Genomic DNA, 13,629 nt, shown 5'->3' with positions numbered 1-13,629 from the left:
AGCTACATGGAAAACACATTATGATTGGACTATTCCCAGTATGCAAATCATTCAATTATTGCAAGAATGTCTAGATTCAGGTTGGGCCAAAGATAATGTAATGTTATATAAATAAGGGGTGTAGTCATACTTGGGAGATTTATCTGCACAATGTCTCCTTGTATGTTATTTGTAAAAAAAACAAACTCTATTGTATGAAATTAATTTTAATTACCTGAATTGTTTTTAAGCACATAAATTCAAATTTTGAAACTTTTAATAGAGTTTACATTACTAACTAGCACCTGAAAAGTCCTTATACAGTTGTGCTCAAAAGTTTGCATACCCTGGCAGAAATTGTGAAATTTTGGCATTAATATTAAAAATATGACTGATTATGCCAAAAAACTGTATTTTATTTAAAGATAGCAATAACACAAAGCCATTTATTATCACATAGTTTTTTGGATCCTTTTTAAATAATAATGATAACAGAAATCACCCAAATGGCCCTGATAAACAGTTTACATACCCTGGAATGTTTGGCCATGGTACAGACACAGAAGGTGGCACACACAGGTTAAAATGGCAAATAAAGGTTAATTTCCCACATTTGTGGCTTTTTAAATTACAATTAGTGTCTGTGTATAAATAGTCAATGAGTTTGTTAGCTCTCACATGGATGCACTAAGCAGGCTAGACACTGAGCCACGAGGAGGTAGAAAAGAACAGTGAAAAGCCCTACGTAACAAGGTAATGAAACTTTACCTTCCTTCCACCTTCCAGCAGGACAATGACCCCAAACACACTGCTAAAGCAACACTTGAGTTGTTTAAGGGGAAACATGTAAATGTGTTGGAATGGCCTAGTCAAAGCCCAGACCTCAATCCAATAGAAAATCTGTGGTCAGACCTAAAGATTGCTGTTCACAAGTGCAAACCATCCAACTTGAAGGAGCTGGAGCAGTTTTACAGGGAGGAATGGGCAAAAATCCCAGTGGTAAGATGTGGCAAGCTCATAGGGACTTATCCAAAGTGACTTGGAGCTGTGATAGCCACAAAAGGTGGCTCTACAATTGAATTTAGGGGGGTGAATAGTTATGCACATTTACTTTTTCTGTTATTTTGTCCTATTTGTTGTTTCTCAATAAAAAAAAAAAACATCTTCAAAGTTGTGGGCATGTTCTGTAAATTAAATGATGCAAATCCTCAAACAATCCATGTTAATTCCAGGTTGTGAGGCAACAAAACACGAAAAATGCCAAGGGGGTGAATACTTTTGCAAGGCACTGTACCCAAAAACACTTGCAGCTGTAATTGCAGCGAAAGGTGGTTCTACAAAGTATTGACTCAGGGGGGCTGAATACAAATGCACGCCACACTTTTCACATATTTATTTGTAAATCATTTCCTTTCCACTTCACAATTATGTGCCACTTTGTGTTGGTCTATCACATAAAATTCCAATAAAATACATTTACGTTTTTGGTTGTAACATGACAAATTGTGGAAAATTTCAAGGGGTATGAATACTTTTTCAAGGTACTGTACGTCACTCTCATGTTGATGCTTAAAGCCTGGTACACACGGGCTGAATATTGGCCAGTGTCAGCCCGGTTCAACAGAAACCGGCCAAATTTCAGCCTGTGTGTACATCAGCCTGTCCAAATGGCTGGCTTCTGGAATACTGGAAAACCAGCAGCTGATCGGCATACAATCAGTGCTGGCAGCCAATGGCTGCGAGCACTGACCGGTGTATTCTGGCAGGGGGGCGGTCCCCCTATCAGAACACAGTAGCTCAGCGGGGAGATTGCTGTACTAACATTGCATAGTTATTACAGCGAGCTCCTCAGTTTTTTTTTCATTCAGCTCGCTGGGTTGAACAAAAAAATGTGAAAGCGTGTACCAGGCTTAACAGTAATACTACAGTGAGAGGTTTCAGTAATAATCATTATGCAGGTAAGGGGGTGGTGGGAATGGATAGGAAACAGAATAGAACTGGGGACCTGTATTTGTACTAACAAATTGTAAGTGCTCTGTACGTTCCTACTGGAGAAATGCTATGCAGGAGGCACAACAGCAAGAGAGCAGGTATGAAGCAACAAGCTTATACTGTTCTCTTCAATTAGGATTCTCTGCATACTTTGCCTGCTGCCACTGATAACGTGAAAAATTGCATGTTGTTGTTACATTTTGCTAATTAGATGCATTTGTATGATATAAAATATGCTAATGTTAGATATAGTATTTACCTGTTTTGTAATATATTTTTAAAGCATTGGAGCATTAAACTTTGAAGCAAAGAGAACTGACAGTCTGCCCGTGACTAATAAGGTATTGTTAGATATAAGGTTTTTTGCTCTCGTGCCTTGCCTGAGTGTGGGGGTTTACTCCGATAATGTGACTCCTGGTAAGACATGCCTTTACTGCGAGCCCCCTCCTGGAGTGTCGAAAGTTTGAGCTGTTTCTGTGGGATCAGGTGAATAGGTTTTTAGAGGATCTCTGGTCAAGAGAACTTCCACAATACATTGCTATTGGTAGCTATGTATTAATGATGTTTGGCAAATACTATTATGTTCTTAGCTACAAAGTATAATCAATGAATGTAAATTTTTCCCATAGCAGACCAAAACCTCTGAAGAAGACCCTTTTGGGTTGAAACGCGTCAGGATTCATGCACAACCAGCATTTATATTATTGAATGTTGTGTATTACTGTGTCTGCATCAATTATATTGATTTTTACTCCCGGTACCAGAGCTTATATTTTAACTGTTATTGTCAACATGATATGAATGACATTAATAAAGCTATTCATTTTACTCTATACGAGTTACTTTCATAATTTAGTATATTCTCGGGGGAATTTACACATACTGTATGATATGAGCTGTTTACATTAATTATCATCACATTACTTAAGCTAGAAGCAGAACCTGTTAAAGGTTTACATTGTGTGGCATTGATGCTTGTATGTATGTAGGACCAACTAATTAATAGCTGCTGTAACGCTATGAACAGTTTTTTCTCCGACTTCTCCTACAACATATTAACATCAATATATGAAAGCTTTAATTAGAGACACTATTGAAAATAGTGGACACTTACTAGATGCTATTACGATGTACTATTTATATTTGTCTCATTGGTCATATTCAACGTTTGTAGTAGTTTACAGTCCCATGTATGTAGGCTATTAACAATTTGTGGACGCCAGAAACAAGCAACTAGAATGTCTAAAAAAACCCAAAAAAACAAAAAACAAATACTAAAACTCAGCTGCGTTTCCTATGTTTTTGATACAAAGATATATGTGGAAATACAAACAATGGATCAGTTTATATGAAATCTAGGAGTTCAACAAGTCCTCCATGAGCATATAATAACACAATTTCATGTGTTACAATGGAGTAGACAAATTCTAGCTTTTTAAATTCATAAGCTTACACTCCAACTCAATTTAATGCCACTGACTATTTGGACCAGCACAGGGCTTCTTAACCTTGGAGGAACCCTTGGCGAAAAGTTTGAGATCTCAGGGAATCCCTGAAATAATGTTCACACCTACAGCTCATAGAACATTGGTGTCATCAGAAGTTGTGGATATAATAGCAATTATTTTTAGAAATTTCAGATTTCATGATGCAGATACCATATTAAATATCCACTACAGGCAATTAGATAATTTGTGCATTTTACAATCTATATAGTCAGAAGTTAGAAAGGTCCTACCACTAATGACAAAAGTTATTGTAGACGAAGGTAATGTGTTTTGCAATATCTACAAATTTACAAATTATACATTTGAAGATTTGATATTCAGCCATGTAGATTTGCACATATTATCTGGATTTTCAAAATTACTTAAAGACAAGGCTCTAAATTCTTGCTTACAAATCTACTCCCATCCACTAATTAGGACTAACTTGCTATTTCTTTTTAACAATATAAAAAAAACGCTTTAGTTACTAAGCACATTATGAGGATTGTCCCTGGATCTGTAATACTAGAGGTATATTTCTGGCACAGTCTGGAGACCTGTAAAGGTATTTCCACTGTTGTAATCTCCTCAAATTCATTATCTAGTGTCTTTAGGTCAGACAATTTTGTCTGATGCAATAATTTCTCAAACTGTAAATATAATTCCAGTAGTTCTAGCATGAACATTAGATGATGTAAGAAGTGATTTATCACTGTGTTATTTACAGTAAATGCCAGTAAGGAAACTGTAGGGTTAAGAGATACCTGTTATTGGTTGAATAAATTAAAATTGTGAGCTTTCAAGATAATGTAAGATTCGTTGGAATCTTTTAAGGTAGCTTTTTAGGTAGATTTCTTTTAAAACCATGAAGTGTCAAGACCTGCAAATTACAGGTCTGATACTTTCAGCCACATTGAGAGATCCCTTGAAGCTACACCTATTTTTTTCGAAATAGCAGTTGTAGGTTATTGGATTATGAGATAGATGCAGTACATATAAATTTCTCTAGTCCTAATCCTACCTCATGTAAAGAGGCTGATTTGTTAAAGAAGTTGAACATTTTGACTCAAAATTATTTGAATATTTCACATCCTGGGGGTAGTTTATTGGGTCAAATATAAAAAAAAAGTACAATCAACTTGTAACTTACAAATTACCAGTAAACAGTGGTCCATAAGAAGCACGGTGGCATATAATATATTTTAAATAAGTTTTGTGTAGGACAAATAGAACTGTGTGAATAAGTACTTAATTATGAGCAGGTGCTTTTCAAATGATTGTATAACTGTAGTGAATATTCACACTATTTTTGAGTAAAGATTCTCAACTCTTTTAGTAAATCAGCCCAAGGGCTGCAGTGTCATAATCCTGGGAATCCTATTTTAGCACACACCCTTTTACCAGCATTTTTCATAGTAATACCCATATCATGGCAAGCTTCACAGCTTTAGGCTTAACTTGAACAGGGTAAAAATTATGATACAGACATTATAAGAAACGGGATGGTGACATATTTGAATTAGTAATCATTGGTGGCAGGAGGCGGAGCCTAGCAGAGCAGACATGCATTGTTAGAGCTCCACACCGCTGAGGAGAGAAGAGAAGGACAAAGCGGAGCCTGCAGGCTCAAAAGGTATCCATTTGAACCTTTTTGCCCCTGGGAACAAACTGTGAAAGTTTGGGCAGGAAATATGGTACTGGGAGGAAACCGTGGCAGAAATAAAAATCACCTCACAAAGAGCTCACAGGCACTCACTGCAGCTGAAGCAGCTCCAGTCACCTCACAAGATACAGCATCAGGGCGCTCTCACAGACAGAAAATGTCACAGCAAGACTCTCCATTTGAGTCAGATACAGAACAAATCCTCTCACAAACTTCTCCACAAGCCTCCTCAGTATCCCCAGTAATATTATTACAATTTGAAAAGATGCTTCATAAGGCTTTAAAACAAACCTCAGACCAAATAACAAAAAGCCTAACCAAAGAAATAAGAGAGCTGGGAAACCGCACCGCAGCCTTAGAAATAAAAATGGATGAAATTGAAATTACAACCCAAGAAAATATAACAGAATTGGAACAATTAAAAAAAGAGAATTTAATACTTCAAACTAAGCTCGAAGATTACGAAAATAGAGCCAGACGTTCAAACTTGCGCATAAGGGGAATACCTGAAACTGTGACAGACCTGCAATCTACTATTACTGCTCTATTACAAGAACTAAAGCCAGATATCCCTATTGAACGTTTAGAACTGGACAGAGTACACAGAGCCCTCACAGCCAAAAAGAAAGATGGACCCCCACGTGATATAATCACAAAATTTCATTATTACAGAACAAAAGAACAAATACTAATTGCTGCAAGAGAAAAAAAGGAACTTAATTTTCAAGGACACAATTATCAAATTTTTGCTGACCTATCCCAACTTACTATTACTAAAAGACGATCCATGAAACCCCAACTAATGGAACTGCAACGCCACAACATTATGTATCAATGGGGCTTCCCCTTTTCAGTCAGATTTAACTACCAAGGTACAATTTACAGAAGCAGATCAGCAGATGAACTACAACAAACCCTTTTAAAATTAAATCTGACAGAACCCACAAGCAGCAACTCTCCCACACGCAGAAGAATGGCATCATCTTCACCTTCAGGCAGCACCCAGAAAATTTCAGAACAAAATGGGAATCATCATTCTCACAAAAGAGGCCGTTATGCCACATCATCCATAGACCAAGAAGATTCAATGGACTGACATCCTAATTCCTGATATCTCTTCATTTATTATACTAAGAGATGGTTCTCTATAAAAAACCTGTATTTATAACTGAATGTAACTGCATTCTGATAGTCACACACTGTGTGGTATCATGTTACATTCCAGTTATATTTCTTATTACTTCTGATTCATATAGCCTTAGAATGTATAAGTGAAATAAGGAAATTCTTGTTCAGTTATATATTATCAAGTAATAACAATAGATTTATTACTTTTTAGGACAAATATATTCAATAATCCAGAAGTAATGGAAGCTTTTTCTTTCTTTTCTTAAAACAAATATATTATTACCTAACTATTTCCTAGAATTATGTTTTTGTTTATTCTAATCTGAAGCAATACAACCTCTATTTTATGAGTTAACATATCTAAACAGTTACATATGAATACAATATGTAATTGTTTACTCTAAAAGGGTTAAAATCCCAAAATAATTCAAACTATCTTCATCAATACCAAAGTTATTAACAGTACCTTTCTAACTGAATTATTTAGCCTAGGGCAAGACTAACCATATACAACCACCCTGGAATAAATAATTTCAACAAAAACTATATTCTGCACTCCAATTAATGAAACATCATTTTGATGTCTTTTGACATAGCAGCACTTCTCTCCTGTAAGCGGAAGATCCGTGTACCCCCATTAGCCCTCCTCATTCTCCCAACCATATTATGTGGGAGTGTGACGAAGGCACTTATTCCCCTGAGAGAGATATTTATTCTCTTTCACGGGTAAATTGTGATTACTTGCAAAAAATAATTTATACAATGTATCATCTAATCTCATATGTTTTTTGTTTACTGTTTACTCCAGAATTCACTGGTTTCTTTTCTATCTATTCATCTCTTCAGTCCACACAGGTTGATCTGCGCAGTCAGCTCTGCATAACAAAAAGTAAGTCAAAACTATTTGATCTATTGCCATGGCACCACTGAATATACTTTCCCTGAATGTTCAGGGAATAAATGTCCCTCAAAAAAGGACCAAAGCCTTCCGTACTTTCCATAACAAGAAGGCTCACATAGTATGCCTCCAAGAAACACACTTCACCAAAGATTCTACTCCAAAATATATTTCTCCTTTTTATCAACAAATTTACACGGCTTCTGCCTGTACCAAGCAAAGGGGAACTCTAATTGCATTTCACCGATCCACACCATTCACCTTATCATCAGAAATTAAAGACCCAGAAGGTAGATACCTGATACTCATGGGTTATATAATGGATACAGCAATCACGGTGATTTCCTACTACGCTCCTAACAAACAACCTACACCATTCCTCTCACATATATTACAAGTGATTAATACACACAAAATAGGAACAGTGATAATGTGTGGGGATTCGAACCAGGTCCTCCTCCCATTTCTAGATAAATCACCTTTTACACCATCCAAAATAACCTCTAGATTACCTTTTTCTCAACTTCTTTCCAAATACAATCTGGTAGATTCATGGAGAGAAATTAACCCAATGAAAAAGAAATTCACTTATTTCTCGCACCCTCATCAAACCTTCACCAGAATAGATCATATTTTTCTAACAATAGGAATGATACCAGAAATTATTGCATCAGATATAATTCCGATTCCGTGGTCTGACCATAATGCAGTATACACTACTATAGCCTCAGCCATACCAAAAGCGCATGACCCAACGTGGTACTTACCGGACATAATGCTCAAACACCCACTACATCAGATGGCCATTGAACAAGCTTTAAAAGAATACATATCAATTAATAATACAACAGACATTTCCCCAATAACACTGTGGGAAGCTCATAAGCCTGTCTTGCGTGGTACAATACAAAGACAAATGGCACTATTTAAACGGGAACGCAAAAATCTAGCAAAAAAACTAGAACTCAATTTTAATGCAGCCTACATATCATTTCAAGATAATCCATCTCAGAGTACAAAATCTCATCTGGAAAAATCTAGATTGGAATACGATCTATTTCTCACTGAGTCAGTTGATAAATCCCTCAAACGCTCCAAACACAATTTCTACATGAATACAAACAAACCAGGTACATATTTGGCTCGGGCATTAAATTCAACTAACAAATCTTTCAAACCAATACGTTTGAAATTATCAAAAAATGTTTACACTTGTAATCCAGTTAAAATAGTCCATAAATTTCACTCACATCTCGCAACTTTATACAAGACAAACAATGAATTTAATCCTACAGAGGCTGAATCCTTCTTCTCAAAAATAACCTTACCTGAGTTATCTCAGAATCAAAAAAGCAGTTTGGATGAGCCTATAACTATAGATGAAGTTGCTAACGCCATAAAAGACCTAAAACTTAACAAAAGACCAGGCCCAGACGGCTACTCGGCTTTATACTATAAAACATTCTCAGAAATACTCTCTCCCATTCTCACTGAAACTTTTAACAAACTTCTAGATGGACATTCTTTTCGGCAAGAAACACTAATGGCAATTGTTTGTATGATCCCAAAACCCCTTTCTGATGATACTTCCTGTGTGAATTATCGGCCTCTCTGTTAAACCTCGATATTAAATTATTAGCAAAAATAATAGCAAAACGCCTCAATAGCATTATAGGAAAATTAATAAATAGAGATCAAGTAGGCTTCATGCCAAATAGACAGGCAGGCGATAATATACGCAGGGCAGTGTTATTGGCACATATTGCTAAAAAACGGAAAATCCCTTTATGTTTTCTATCTCTCGATATTAAGAGGGCATTTGACACAGTATCCTGGCAATATATGCAATATTCATTACAAAAATGGGGTTTTGGACCCCACTTTTTAACATGGATCAAAGCATTGTATAATAAACCCAAAGCCTATATAAAATATGCTGGATACAAATCTGAAGCCTTTAATATCGAAAGAGGTACCCGACAGGGTTGCCCATTATCTCCCCTATTATTTGCCCTTATACTCGAACCCATGGCCCAATACATCAGAACAAACCAAACTATAACTGGCATTGAAGTAGGAGGTATTACACACAAATTATGTATATTTGCAGACGATATATTACTTTTTCTATCATCACCACAGGTCTCTGGTCCTAACTTAATACCAGCTCTTGATGGATTTGCAGCCCTATCCGGCCTTATGATTAATCCTAAGAAATGCCTAGTGCTTAATATTTCACTCACAAACATGGAATTGATCCCGGCTAGGGCTGCACTCCCATTCACATGGGCAGAAAAATCAATCCCATATCTTGGAATTCATTTAACAGCATCTCATTCTGACTTATTCTCAACCAATTATCCTCCTGTATTAAGACAGATCACAAATCTAATAAAACAATGGTCGCAACTTCCTTTATCCTGGATAGGGAAGATTAATGCAATCAAAATGACTATTCTACCCAAATTGCTTTATCTATTCAGAGTCCTCCCTATTCCAATTCCTTCCTATTTTTTGAGAATAGTACAAAAAAGAGCAACTTCGTTTATATGGGGCTCTTCTAAACCACGTATACCTATACACACACTACATCTTCCCAAAAATAAAGGAGGCCTGGGATACCCTAATTTTACTAACTACTATAGAGCAGCACATTTGGCCAGTCTGTCCAAATACCATGCAAAACAGGAAATCCCATTATGGGTATTTATAGAGGCTTCAGAAAATGACCCTCTATTAATATCAAATTTATTATGGCTTGATCCTAAAGACCGCTTTAAAATTCATAATCCCATAACTAAACACTTCTTATCTCTCTGGGATAAACTAAAAACCAAATATCAGTTACAATCTCCACACAATCCTCTCCTTTCTTTTATCAGAAATCCGGCCTTTTATCCGGCATGGATCTACCCAAATTCTTTTAAAGCTTGGACAACATCAGGCATTCAGACACTAAATGACTTCATAGCATCTAAATCATTCCTTTCATTCCCATCGCTTAGAGAAAAATATGATCTACCAAACTCTGAGATATTCAGATATCTCCAAATCAAAAATTTCTATACACCATTCCTAAAGGGGGATACACCATTATCCCAATTATCCATTTTTGAATCAATCTGTACAAAAGATCCATTTGCTAAAGGTACAATTTCATCACTTTATAATCAATTATATGGAGTAGCAAATCTTAATAGACCCTCTTACGTTCAGAGGTGGGAGGAGGACCTGGGACGAACTTTAGAAGACACGGACTGGTCTAACATATGGCTCACATCTAAGTCATCCTCACCCAACATCTTAGCATTGGAGACAAATTATAAAGTCCTAACTCGCTGGTACCTTGTACCCGCTAGAGTGGCAAAATATTCACCTAATACCTCAGCTCTTTGTTTTCGAGGATGCCCAGAAATAGGCACATATTTACACATATGGTGGACGTGCCCAGTAATCCAAACCTTCTGGAAGGAAGTCTTCGTGATTGCATCTAAAATATTTAAAAAAAATAATACAACCAGATCCATATTTAACTTTACTTAATCTAAAACCGGAATGGTTAACACTCTCTCAATTCAAACTTATGATCCAACTAATAACGGCTGCAAAACAAACAGTGGCCAAGGCATGGAAATCTCCTACATTGGTACTAGCAGAAACAATTCACAGAATGAATAATACAATGTCCCATGCTAAGATGGTAGCCATCGATCAAAATCAAATTCCAAAATTTGAAAAACTTTGGCATCCTTGGATAAAACAACAGTTCCTGTCAAACTTCAATGACTCTGTCCTGTTGCCATGGTAACAGATTAAATGACTTACAGAGACACCCATTCTAAGGCTTCAAAGAGAACTAAAAAGAATAATAAACTGACGAGCGGGACAACCTTGTGGACCATACCTCTACCTTTCAACCCTTTTTCTTCTTTCTCTTTCCTTTTCTCCACCTTACGATTAAAGCTCATTATCAGAATTTATTTGACCTATATACACTCTACTTGTAAACAATATGTATAGTAGGTATAATTCATTTAAATACCTACAAAAGTAACTAAGGAAATGATATATATCTTTAATTTAGGTTTACGTGAACCCAATGTTAATATTTGAAATTTCATGATATTTACCTATATAAACCCTACTGTAAAACAATGAGCTTACTTTATAGATCCTTGTAAACTTACTTTATGTATCTTTATAACATTGTATACTCAATAAACTTCTTTTGACAAGGAATTAGTAATCATTATATTATGTGTCAATTGCCTATATATTTTCACATTTATTTTGTGTATTTTGTGTATTCTGTATTGTCATGTTGTTTTAAATGTGTTTAAAGTGGTCAGCATAGCTATAGGACCTTGGATTTTCTCTATTTCTTCTCTAGTTTGCTAGCCATTTATTATAATTCTTAAGAATTAGTTTTCTTTAAAGTGCACCATTAATTGCTGTGTATAACATACAAAAGATGGCTTTAATTATTAGCAATTTCTGACAGGTTAATATGTGTGTATGGTAGATATTCAATGCCTTTGTTTTCTGTTTTTTCATTGAATGGTATTGTATGTATACAGTATATTTACAAATTGAATGCAATTGGCCTCACATACACATAATGGACCTAAATTTACTACATCCATATTAAAATGGAGGCAATGAAAATATATGGTAGCTTCAGCTTGAAATACTTGCTACTTTCCTGATTTCCTCTTTAGTTTTGATACCGATACAAGGACCAACATCTGATATTTTATAAAAGGCACCTGAGTTTGCAAACAATACACACATTTTTTTTTATCTTTTAACTTATGTCCTTTGTAATAGTGACACATTACCCAGCTGTCAATGTGTGAAAAAATATTGCTGTCCTTTACTGGCTGCAATGAGTACAACCAAAAGCTCTTCATAAGTCCAAGTCAGCTTTAACTTCCTGCCCAGCCACTGTATACAATATATAGGGTACGCACTAAATTAGACACTCCAGGTTCTCCCCTTTGCTAACATATATACATAATAATAAATTCCTCAAATCAATGGGAGTACATCAGTAAGGACCAATTAAGCAAAACCTGCTTTAACTCAACCATCTGAGGAAAAGACAATATATATATGGCAACTCACTGGACTATATTAACCACTAACAGACTGGAAGATTTGCCCGCTTAAAGGGGTTGTAAAGGTAAAATTTTTTTAATGCATAGAATGCATTAAGGTGAAAAAACATCTGACAATACCGCCCCCCCAGCCCCCCTGTTTTACTTACCTGACCCCTCGAAAGTCCCGCACTCACCCCCGACATCCTCTTCGCCGCTCAGCCTGGTTGTTGATTGGCTAGAGTGGATGGATTGAAAACAGCGCAGCCATTGGCTTGCGCTGCTGTCAATCACATCCAATGACGCGGTGCGCTGGGGGGCGGGGCCGAGTGATACAGTGAGCGGCTATGGCTGCCGGCTGTATCACGGGAGCGCGCACACAAGCACTCAACACCATGCGAGGGAGCTCGCATGAAAGTGTTGAGTCCTTGCAGGGGGGGAGCTGAGACAGCCACCGAGGGACCCCAGAAGACCAGGTTTGGGGCCACTCTGTGCAAAACGAGCTGCACAGTGGAGGTAAGTATAACATTTTTGTTATTTAAAATAAAAAAAATAAATAACTTTAGTGATCCTTTTATGACCAGGCCATTTTTTGCGATACGGCACTGAGTTGATTCAAATGACAATTGCGCAGTCATACGACGCTGTACCAAAACAAAATTTACGTCCTTTTTTTCCCCACAAATAGAGCTTTCTTTTGGTGGTATTTGATCACCTCTGTGGTTTTTATTTTTTGTGCTATAAACAAAAAAAGAGCGACAATTTTGAAAAACAAAAACAAAATTTTTTACTTTTTGCTGTAATAAATATCCCCAAAAATGTTTTTAAAAATTAAATTTCTTCATTAGTTTTGGTCAATATATATTCTTCTACATGTTTTTGGTAAAAAAAAAAATCGCAATAAGCATATATAGTTAGTTATAGCGTCTACAACCTATGGGATAGATTTATGGCATTTCTAATATTTATTGAACATGGCCAGTGGTCATTGTGACCGCCGGCCACACGCATCGGCTCCCCCGCTGTGCAGCCGACACTTGCGCGCCTGCTATAGGCATTTAAAGGGCTGATGTACAGTTACAACAGTTCACGGGATCATGCCGACCTGCCGCCGTATAATGACGGCAGTTGGTCGGCAAGTGGTTAAATTGTTACTTTATTGATTATCAAGAATAATTAGAATGTACAAATCCATATTAAAATTGGTACCACTCACAACAAACACACCTAAAATCACACATACGCACCTCTCTCTCATGGCAAAAAAACATACCCCTGTATGCAAATTAGCAATAATCGCTAATACAAATATATATATATATATATATATATATATATATATATATATATACACACAGTGGGGACGGAAAGTATTCAGGCCCCTTA

This window comes from Aquarana catesbeiana, linkage group LG03, assembly GCF_042186555.1.
Source record: "Aquarana catesbeiana isolate 2022-GZ linkage group LG03, ASM4218655v1, whole genome shotgun sequence".
Lineage (NCBI taxonomy): Eukaryota > Metazoa > Chordata > Amphibia > Anura > Ranidae > Aquarana > Aquarana catesbeiana.
Note: the sequence above shows the minus strand (reverse complement) of the source record.